This window comes from Erythrolamprus reginae, chromosome 2, assembly GCF_031021105.1.
Source record: "Erythrolamprus reginae isolate rEryReg1 chromosome 2, rEryReg1.hap1, whole genome shotgun sequence".
Taxonomy (NCBI): Eukaryota; Metazoa; Chordata; class Lepidosauria; order Squamata; family Dipsadidae; genus Erythrolamprus; species Erythrolamprus reginae.
The window spans coordinates 335,080,512-335,091,716 of NC_091951.1; the positions used below are offsets into that span (position 1 = coordinate 335,080,512).

The window sequence follows — 11,205 nt, forward strand, 5'->3', positions numbered from 1 at the left end:
TAGTGTCTGAGCGGCAGTCCCTTTGGGACTGGGCGGCACAGAAATAATAAATAAATAAATAAGTAAACAAACAAACAAACAAATAAAAAACCCACCCTGTTTTGCCTCAGAGAATTTCAAAATAAAATACTGTACTGTGTGTCTATAACAGTGAGCTCACAATAGGGCAACTCTATCAATATCAAAATGCCACTTAAATAGTTGAGCTAGTTTCAAACTAGATTTTGATTTTCTTTCTCTCTTCCTTACTCCCATTCTTTTTCTTTCTCTTTTCCTTCCTCTCTTTTTTCTATCTGTTTCTCTCTCTTCCCCTCTTCCTCTCTCTCTCCTTCCCTCTCACTCTTTCCCTCTCGGCTTCTGGGCAGGTTTGGAAAACTCTTGAGTTGATGATGATTTTTAAGTGAGCGATTGCTCACTGCTCAGCTTAGAGGGAACTATGCTTATGACTATAACTGTTGATTTTTACAATTTATATTGTTTATTTAGTTTCCTTCCTAGTATGAGTTATGTTGATTTCTTATTTAGTATCCTGTGACTATCATTAAGTGCTGTATCTTATGATTCATGATTAATGGATTTATGATGACCATGTTCATGATTTATAACTTATATCTTTTATGTACACCGAGAGCTTTATACATCAAAGACAGATTGTGAGGTGGTGGCCGTTGTTGTTGTTGAGAGAATCCTGGCTTTACAATTACTGTTTTTGTAATTGTTAACCAACCAAGCCCACAGAGTATATACAAATAGTTGTAAATCAGTCAATCTGCCTCTCTGTCTGTCTGTCTTTCTAAAATGTCACTGCAATGGCAAACTACCGTATTTTTCAGTGTATAAAATGCATCTTTTTCCTTCCTAAAAGAGGCTGATAATTTGGGTGCATCTTATACTCTGAATGTAGCTTCCCCCCCACAAACCTAACTAGCTGCAAACAATCTTCCCAGCTCTTACCCTGTGTTCTGCCGGTGTGTTTCAACTGCCCGTAATTACAGCGAAATTAGTCCAGGAAGACACACACCACACGATAAAAGAAAAACCCAAAAGTTTTCATAAACAGAAAAACAGAAACAGCTCCCTTTTTAAATGTCAAAGGGATTTTCAGGTACACACAAGGCACAGGTGAAATGCAATCCAATTGCTCACCCAATAACTGGGAAATTGAGTCCAATTCTAAAGTCCAGAGAGTTCGCACACAATCTTGAACAGCACAAAAACCACGATCTTGACGAAACAATGAGTCAGATAAACTGCCATGAGGCTAAAACACCAGGTTGCACTATTATCTGTAGCACTAATTACAGCAGCCCCACCCAACCACAGGTCGCCTCATTTTCTCTTGTAATAATCCTTCAGTTGTTGTCTCCTATGCATCACTCTACGCATGCGTGGATGTGTCATTAATTCTTGTTCAGAATCCAAGGATGATACAGGTGATTGATCTCCTCCTGGGCTGTCTGCCAAACTCCCCTCTTCCCTGTCACTCACGCTTCCTTGGTCAGAGGAGGCTTTGTCGGCAGATTCCATCGGGAGCAAAACAGGCCTGTGGCATGTGGATGTTTCCCCCACATCCACCTGCACATTCCTTGGGGCAGGAGCTGGGCCAAGGCTAACCACAACACCCTGAAGGCTCTTTCATTGTTTCTCTCTGTGAAGAATATTTTCCAAGCCCTAAGTCGTTGCAGGGTTTTCCCCATTCCTCTAACTTGCTCAGAAGAAGTTTCTTTCCAGCCCTAACCAGGTGCTAACGATGTGCTCTTACCGCTTGCAAGCTCTTTCATTGTTATTTCTGCAAAGAATGTTTTCCAAACCCTGTCTTTGATTTTTTCCCCGTTCTCTATTTGCTCCAAATGTTTCTTTCCAGCCCTAACCAGGTGCTAAAATTGTTCCCAGCTTTTACCGGCTTCAAAGCTCTTTCATTGTTACTCTCTGTGAGGAATGTTTTCCAAACCCTGTCTTTATAGAGGGGTTTTTTCATTGCTTTGCTTGCTCCAAATGTTTCTTTCCAGCCCTAACCAGGTGCTAACAATGTTCCCAGCTCTTACTGGCTTGCAAACTCTTTAATTGTTACTGTCCCAGAATAAATATTTTTTTAAAGCCCTTAACCAGGGGATAAAATAATGTGCTGAAACTGACCAGACTAAGTACGCTAACCAGATGAATAACTGGTAAGCAGATTCTTTTCCCTATTTTCCTCCCCAAAAGCTAAGGGGCGTTTTATACTCCCCCAAAAAAATACAGTACATCTCATGTGAGAGAACATTTCACTCTTATTTGGAAAGTAATCTCCCTTTGAACTTGAAAAGGAAGTACTTAGGAGGAAACTCATTCTTACTTAAAAGGAAACTGAATCTTTGTTCAAGAGGAAATCCACAAATCTTTTTTCTGCATGTTTCCTCCACCCATCTCTTCATCTGGAGAAGCTTTCTCGGCTATTGAGAAACTCTACTGAGTTGCTGTAAAAATCGTACGGTCAGACCATTAAAAAACAACTGACGTCAATCATGTATTGGTTCCCAAAGGATGTTTGTCCATCGTGTTCGAAGAGGACCATGACATCTAGGGATGTCAAGACTTGTCCGTGAATTGGATTAAAGTGAGGGAGAGGTGCCCATAATCAGCCTCACTCTCTCTTCCCAAATTCCATCTTGCTTCAACAGCAGAAGAGAGTCGAGACAGTTGGAGATGGCCTGGGCGTAGTGGTTGACCAGGGAGTCTTTCGTGTCTTGCCATGCTCTGTGTATCACATCGCTTGCAGAGACTGCCTTCATGACTGTTGTCCTATTCTAGTAGATTTTTATTTATTTATTGTTAGAGTTGTGTTGTGGTTAGCTCTGGCCCAGCTCCCGCCCCAAGGACTGTGGATGTGGGGGAGACATCCACATGCTGCAGGCCTGTTTTGCCCCCGGTGGAATCTGCTGATGTAGGCTCCTCTGTCTAAGAAGACATGAGTGACAGGGAGGAGGAGAGTGGGGCAGACAGCTCAGAAGGAGATCAATTATCTAGCTCCTCCTTGGATTCGGAACAATAGTTAATGATACAGCCACGCCTGCCGAGAGCGATGCATAGGCAACAACAACTGAAAGATTATTATCAAAGAAAATGAGGCCACCTGTGGTTGGGTGGGGCTGTGGTAATTAGTGAGGCTGCTATAAATAGCAGCCTGTGGGTTTGGCCATTGTGGAGGATTATCCGATAGTTGTGTTTCGTGACTGCTTTACTGACTTTGACCTTTTGTGTGCTGATTTCCCCCCGCTTTGAAACTAAACCAGGGCAAAGTGTGTTTCACTTTGTGAAAGAAGAAGGACTGTGAATTGCCTCACAGCTGCAAGCTAAGTATCACAGAACTGATAAGGGACTTGTACAAATTACCAGTTTGTTTGAATTTTTGGGAGGATTCTACCAGAGAGCCTGACAGAACAAGTTGAAAGGGACCATGAAGGCCATCGAGTTCAACCCCCTGCCCAAGCAGGAACCCTATAGTACACCAGTCAAGTGGCAGTTCAATCTTCTCTTTAAAATGTCCAGAGTGTTGGAGTTCACAATGTCCGCTGGTAGGTAGTTCCATTGGTTGATCACTCTGACTGTCAGGAAGTTCCTCCTTATCTCCATGTTGAATCTCTCTGAAATGACCGAGAAAAACGGTTTCCAAATAAACTATCTTTATTTCTCTACAGGCTCTGAGCGAGCGGAAAACACTTTCACTCTATACGCGAGTTACAGAAGAAGCGCGTAAGACCAGGAGCTCGGCTATTTAAAGACTTTCCCTCAGCAACAGCCGGCGGCTGACAGCTCTTCCATTTTGGCGCCCTCTACAGCAGCCAATAGGAAGCAGGTAAACAATGCCTATGGTTTCTTTCAATTCTGCTTAACAACTCTTGTTTAACAAGTTAACCCAGATACAGAACATTATAGAACATTACAGAATTTACAGTATTTAACACCCCTCCCCCTTCTGGATGATTTTACAGATTTTTATTCGGTCAAGTAAGTTACAAAGTCTTCTAAGTGAGGGGGTCTTCGCGAAGTCCGATCCGACCGTCTAGGGTCGCCCATGACTTGTGTGTCCACCGACGAAGATGGTTCCTCTCGTCCTGCAGACGCGTTGCTCCCATGCCCAGGAGATGGCAGAGCTGAGGCAGCGCTGGAGTGGCTATTTCCCCCAGGTAAGTCCCAATCAACTGGTTCCGGGTTCCTGTTTGTCCTTGCGAAATTCCCTGCGGGGAGGGGATGAGTGTTATCTGTATGTCCTTCACTCCCCATTTTCTCCACTCTCCCCCTAATGTGGTCAATGTGCCTTTTCCAGAGGCGGCCATCTAGTAATTCCACCATGTATGTTTTGGGACCTGTTTGGTCTTGCACAATGCCACTTTCCCAATGCTTCCCTGCATCAAAATTTTTGACATATACCTTTTGTCCCACGGCCACTGCACGTTCAGGTATTAGTATATTGTCCGGTTTTAATTTGATGTAGGAGGGGTGCAGCCTATCCAAGGTTGATCTTAACCTTCTCCCCATTAGTAATTCCGCAGGGCTTTTCCCAGTGGTCATACTAGGTGTTATGTGTTGGGTCAGCAAGAACGTGTCTAATCTCTCCTGGATGTCACCTGGAGCTGACCTCTTAATGGCCTCTTTGGCCACTCTCACATAACGTTCTGCTGCTCCATTAGACCACGCTGCGTGGGGCGAGGTAAGTGCATGTCGGACCCCCAGACCAGCTAGGAACACCTCAAATTGCTTAGATGTAAATTGGGGCCCGTTGTCCGAGACTAATATGTCCGGGCACCCATGTGTTGTGAATAACCTCCTTAATACATGTATTACTGCTGATGATGTGGTAGAGGTTAATGGCACTATTTCCAGCCACCTGGAATACGCATCAATCAGGATTAAAAACATGTGATTCCCCACTGGTCCAGCCAGATCAATGTGTACCCTAGACCATGGCCCTTGGGGACTGTCCCACTGTGCAGGGGTGGTTTTAGGCGGGTCTGGCCGCGTTTCTTGGCACTGGCCACATGTTGCCACCCAGTTCTCAATTTCTTTATCCAAGCCTGGCCACCACAAATACCCCCTTGCCAATGCCTTCATCCTCACCACCCCTGGGTGTCCCTCATGAAGCATTTTCATAACTCGTGGTCTTAGGGCAGTAGGGATAACCACTCTTTCCCCCCAGAGAATGCAATCATGCATAACTGATAGTTCTAGCCTCTTGGTTTTAAATTCACCTATTAAGGGATCGTCCCCATTTGCTGGCCAGCCTTTTAAAATGTAATTCAGAATCCTGCTCAAAGTCTTATCTTGCCTGGTTTCCAATGCCACCTGTCTGGCAGTGACCACAGGAGACTTATCCAACTCTATAAGAAGTACCTCTGTAGCGGGCGCTGGGTCTTCTACTCTCTGTCCCAACGGACAGCGACTAAGGCCGTCTGCATGATTAATAGCAGAGCCTCCCTTATGAATGAGCTGGTAGTCATATGCGGCTAGGAAAATAGCCCATCTGGACATACGGGGAGACATGAAGGGAGGAGTGGGCCGTCCCGTGGCTAGCAGACCCAAGAGAGGCTTGTGGTCAGTAACTAATTGAAAAGGTCTCCCAAGCAGATAATGATGAAATTTTTTCACCCCGGCTACCAGCGCCAAAGCTTCCTTGTCAATTTGCGCGTAATTGCGCTCAGCCCCAGACAGTGTTCTAGAGAAGTAGGCAATGGGAGCCTCCTGTCCATTAGGAAAAATATGGGCCAACACACCGCCCACGCCGTACGGAGAAGCGTCGCAGGTGAGCCTCACAGGAAGGGTTGAGCTATATTGCACTACTAGGCTATGCGATGACAAAAGATCCTTAACCATGTTAAATGCCCGTTGTTCCTTCTCACCCCAATGCCAATCTGTCCCTTTATGGAGGAGCCTATGCAGGGGTTCAGCCACTGAGGCTTTTTGGCGTAGAAAAACAGCATAAAAATTTAAGAGCCCTAAAAAGGCTTGAAGCTCTGTTTTACAAGTTGGGGCAGGGGCTTCTTTAATGGCCCTCACTTTTTCCTCTGTGGGGTGAATGCCCTGAGCATCTATACGAAATCCCAAAAATTCGACTGAAGGTGTTCCCCATACACATTTCTCCGGTTTAAGCCGCAGACCCTTATCTCTCAACCTAGTGAGTACCTGCCTAATTCGACTGTGCAGCTGGCCAGAGTTGTCCCCACAAATTAAAATATCATCGAAATACGGGACCACCCCATCAAGGCCCCCCAATAATCGCTCCATTAACCGCTGGAATATACCAGGAGCAACACTCACTCCGAATTGCAAGCGCGTACACTTAAAAGCACCCCTGTGCGTTACAATAGTCTGTGATAAGGCAGTGGCTTCGTCCACGGTCAATTGCTGGTAAGCCTGGGCAAGGTCCAGCCTCGCGAAGATTTTCCCAGACCCCAAGGTGTGTAACAGCTGCTGCACCACTGGAATAGGATAGGAGTTGTGCTGTAGTGCCTTATTAATAGTGGATTTGTAATCAGCACAAACACGGAGGGAGCCATCTGGCTTCAATGGGGTTACAATTGGTGTTTCCCAGGGTGCATGTTCCACTGGAACCAATATACCTTGCGCTTGAAGTTTTGTTAATTGCTCATCTAGCTTACTCAGCAAGGGCAAAGGTACCCTGCGAGGCTTTAATCTAACGGGAGGAACAGAAGGGTCTAAGGAAAAAGAAATAGGAGGTCCCTTAAAGGTACCCAGACCAGCCCTAAAAACCTCAGGAAATTCAGTGACAAAATCAGGGGCAGTAGAAAATGTCAATTTGTTAAGACCTGTTACCGCTAAACCCAAGGGTGCCATCCAGTCTAACCCTAGAAGGGAATGATTAGCTCCGTCTACAACTAACAGAGGGAGAACATGGTTCACATTTCTAAAGGTAATAGGAACAGTAGTTTTACCCAAAATCCTAATTGGGTGACCCTGGAAGTCATTGATAGCAATGTCCAAAGGTTTCAATTCGTCCCGTGCCAAACTTGGGATATACAAATGTAATTTATGCCAGGGCATTAGTGTATATTTCGAGCCAGTGTCCAATTCCATATGGCACGGCTGATGGTTCAAAAGGATGGGGACAACAATTTTATTAGGGGCAGGAGGGTAAACTGTAGAACCACTGAAAAAGCGGTTACCTCTGGCATTCCAAGGCCGGCGGAAACCCCGACCTTGTGAGCGGAAAGGACGGTAGGCTCGTGGAGCAGGAAAGGAAGGTTGTTGACCTTGTGGAGAAGAGTTGTCATCCGGCAAGGCAGCACGGCAAGCGGCGGCGATGTGGCCTCTCTTCTCGCATCTGTAGCAGAAGGCGTCCTTAAAGGGGCAGCGCGACCGTTGATGTTGGCCTCTGCACCCAGCGCAGGCAGGAAAAGTTGACCTGGCTTGTCGTTCTGGTGGCCCTCGAAGGTAGCAGCAGTTGTCATTGTAGTCTTCATAGTCGGCGATCTGCACTTCAGGTAGGCGGCGAGCTGAGGGACGCTGAGAGTCAGTGATCTTAAAAACAGTCTGCAGCTTGTCATTTGACTTTAAATCAGCTGCCGCAGCCTCAGCAACCTCAGCTGTCTGAGCAGCTTTAATCACGTCTTGTAACGTGGAGCCCTCAGTTGCTAACAACTTGTTCCTAATGGTAACGTTCCGCATCCCAAAAATGAGGGCATCCGTCAATCTGGCTTCCGGATTGTCAAAGTGACATTTTGCCAGGATAGTTCTGAGCCTGGTCGCGAACTGGTTAATAGATTCCCCATCCGATTGGGACATACGGGAAAATTGATGCCTATACACTATAGGCGGCTTCGTTGGTTTAAAATGGGCAGCCAACTTTTCTTGCAAAGTAGCCCATGGGACAGCATTAGGTGGTTCGGGATCAGTTAAAGTCCCGGCCAATTCAAAAATATGCGTGCCGCAGTAATTCAAAAATAGAGCGCGTTTCCTGCTGTCCTCAGCCGTATGTAGGCTGGCAGCTTCCAGGAAAATCTCAAATTTAGCCATATAGGCTGCCCAAGTTGACCGTTCCGGGTCAAACAACTCGGGAGGTTGAATCAGCGAAGGGGTCGACATATTGATTTTTTCCTAAAAAAAAAAAAAAAAAATCACCGCTAAGACCCTCGTCGCCAATGAAATGACCGAGAAAAACGGTTTCCAAATAAACTATCTTTATTTCTCTACAGGCTCTGAGCGAGCGGAAAACACTTTCACTCTATACGCGAGTTACAGAAGAAGCGCGTAAGACCAGGAGCTCGGCTATTTAAAGACTTTCCCTCAGCAACAGCCGGCGGCTGACAGCTCTTCCATTTTGGCGCCCTCTACAGCAGCCAATAGGAAGCAGGTAAACAATGCCTATGGTTTCTTTCAATTCTGCTTAACAACTCTTGTTTAACAAGTTAACCCAGATACAGAACATTATAGAACATTACAGAATTTACAGTATTTAACACTCTCCTTGGTCAGTTTCCAGCCGTTGTTCCTCGTCCAGTCCTCTGGTGCCCTGGAGAATAAAGTGATCCCCTCTTCTCTGTGGCAACCCCTTGTATACTTGTAGACTGCTGTCATGTCCGCTCTGGCCCTCCTTTTCTCTAGGCTATCCATGCCCAGTCCCCTCAGTCTCTCTTCGTAAGTCTTGGTTTCCAATCCCTTAATCATCTTGGTTGCTTTTTTTGCACCTTCTGCAGAGATTTCATCCGCTCAGGCCACCAGAATCTGTTTTAAACAACTATCATCCCATCTCCAACCTTCCCTTTTTAGGGAAGGTTGTTGAGAAGATGGTGGTGCTCCAGCTCCAACGGTCCTTGGATGAAGCCAATTATTTTGGCCCTCATGGGTGTTAACAGGCTCAGGCTCAACCATGGCAAGATGGAGTGGCTGTGGGTTTTGCCTCCCAGGAACAATTCTATCTGTCCATACATTACTCTGGGGAGAATGTTTGACCTCCCTCAGAGAAGGTCCACAATTTTTATAGCATTAAAAAATTGGGCAGGTGTCACTTTTATTCAGATGTCAAAAGTGAAGGTGGTAGCATTGTATTCTATAACTTCCTGAAATTGATTTATTGCAAAACAATTTGATGCTGTTGTTATCATTTTTATTGTACTGTGATTGGAGAGAGAAAAATTCTTTGCTGGAAGAGAAGGTCCACAACTTGGGTGTCCTACTTGATCCACAGCTGAGCTTGGGACATCATGCCACAGAGAGGAGGGGATCACTTTATTCTCCAGGGCACCGGAGGGCTAGACGAGGAACAACGGCTGGAAGCTGACCAAGGAGAGATTCAACCTGGAAATAAGGAAGAACTTCCTGACGGTCAGAACGATCAACCAGTGGAACAAGCTACCAGCAGACATTGTGAACTCCAATACTCTGGACATTTTTAAGAGGAAATTGAACTGCCATTTGGCTGGGATGCTATAGGGTTCCTGCTTAGGCAGGGAGTTGGACTTGATGACCCGCATGGTCCCTTCCAACTCTAACAATAAGTAAGTAAGTAAGTAAGTAAGTAAGTAAGTAAGTAAGTAAGTAAGTAAGTAAGTAAGTAAGTAAGTAAGTAAGTAAGTAAGTAAGTAAACAAACAAACAAACAAACAAACAAACAAACAAATCTTTCAATTGTAGTAAGGGGGTGTTAAGTTTACGGAGAAGGGCAGCATAGAGATACAAACAAACAAACAAGTTACATAATGATAGTACGGGAACAAATAAGCAATCAAATCATATTAGGAACCAGTCAATATAAATTGTAAGGATACAGGCAACAAAGTTACAGTCATGCAGTCATTAGTGGGAGGAGATAGGTGATGGGAGTGATGAAAATATTAATAGTAGTGCAGACTTAGGAAATAGTTTGACAGTGTTGAGGGATTTACTTGTTTAGCAGAATGATGGCATTTGGGGGGAAAACTGTCCTTGTGTCTAGTTATTCTGGGGTGCAGGTCTCTATATTGTCATTCTGAGGGTAGGGATTGAAGCAGTCTGTGTCCAGGATGTGAGGAGTCAGTAAATATTTTCATAGTTCTCTTTTTGACTGGTGCAGTATACAGGTCCTCAATGGAAGGCAGGTTGGCAGCAATTATTTTTTCTTTGGATTCTCCTCTAAAGTCTGTGTCGGTCTTATTGGGTCGCAGAACCAAACTGTGTGTTTTGCCTCCCAAGGACAATTCCATCTGTCCGTCCATCACCCTGGGGGGGGGGAATTACTGACCCCCCTCAGAGAGGGTCCACAACTTGGGCGTCCTCCTCGATCCACAGCTTACATTAGAGAACCACCTTTCAGCTGTGGCGAGGGGGGCGTTTGCCCAGGTTCGCCTGGTGTACCAGTTGCGGCCCTATTTGGACTGAGAGTCACTGCTCACAGTCACTCATGCCCTCATCACCTCGAGGTTCAACTACTGTAATGCTCTCTACATGGGGCTACCTTTGAAGAGTGTTAGGAAACTTCAGATCGTGCAGAATGCAGCTGCGAGAGCAACCACCAGAATATCTCCGAGACCGCCTGCTGCCGCACGAATCCCAGCGACCGGTTAGGTCCCACAGAGTTGGCCTTCTCCAGGTCCCGTCGACTAAACAATGTCGTCTGGTGGGACCCAGGGGAAGAGCCTTCTCTGTGGCGGCCCCGACCCTCTGGAACCAGCTCCCCCCAGAGATTAGGATTGCCCCCACCCTCCTTGCCTTTCGTAAGCTCCTTAAGACCCACCTCTGTCGTCAGGCATGGGGGAATTGAGACATTTTTCCCAGGCCTATATAATTTATATATGGTATGTTGTGTGTATGTTTTTTAAATTATGGGTTTTTAGCTCTTTGAAACATTAGATTTGTATTTTACATTGTTCTTTGTCATTGCTGTGAGCCGCCCCGAGTCTACGGAAAGGGGCGGCATACAAATGTAATAAATAAAATAAATAAAACCAGACAGTTATAGAGGTGCAGAAAACAGACTTCATAATTCCTCTGTAGAACTGTATTAGCAGCTCCTTGGGTAGTTTGAGCTTTGTGAATTGGCACAGAAAGAACATTCTTTGTTGTGCAAGCATTGTCAAGTACTAAAGAGCAATACAATAGACATCCTGCTCATCCACTGAGGCAAAGAGAAGTCATACTTATGTCTGTTATCGTATACATGTTTGACAAATAAATAAAATAAAGTGACACTTGTCCATTTCACTAGATTAAGGCCTCTTCTATTGAGAGTGTGGGA

General features: G+C 45.4%; 1 long non-coding RNA gene across 1 annotated transcript; it reads left to right on the forward strand.

Annotated features, from left to right (window-relative positions):
* The first annotated feature begins 3,682 nt into the window (after positions 1 to 3,682).
* On the forward strand, positions 3,683 to 8,383 carry LOC139159046 (uncharacterized). Its single transcript, XR_011557799.1, has 3 exons — positions 3,683 to 3,835; positions 3,972 to 4,166; positions 8,190 to 8,383. It is a non-coding gene; the product is annotated as an uncharacterized lncRNA (long non-coding RNA).
* The last annotated feature ends 2,822 nt before the right edge of the window (positions 8,384 to 11,205 follow it).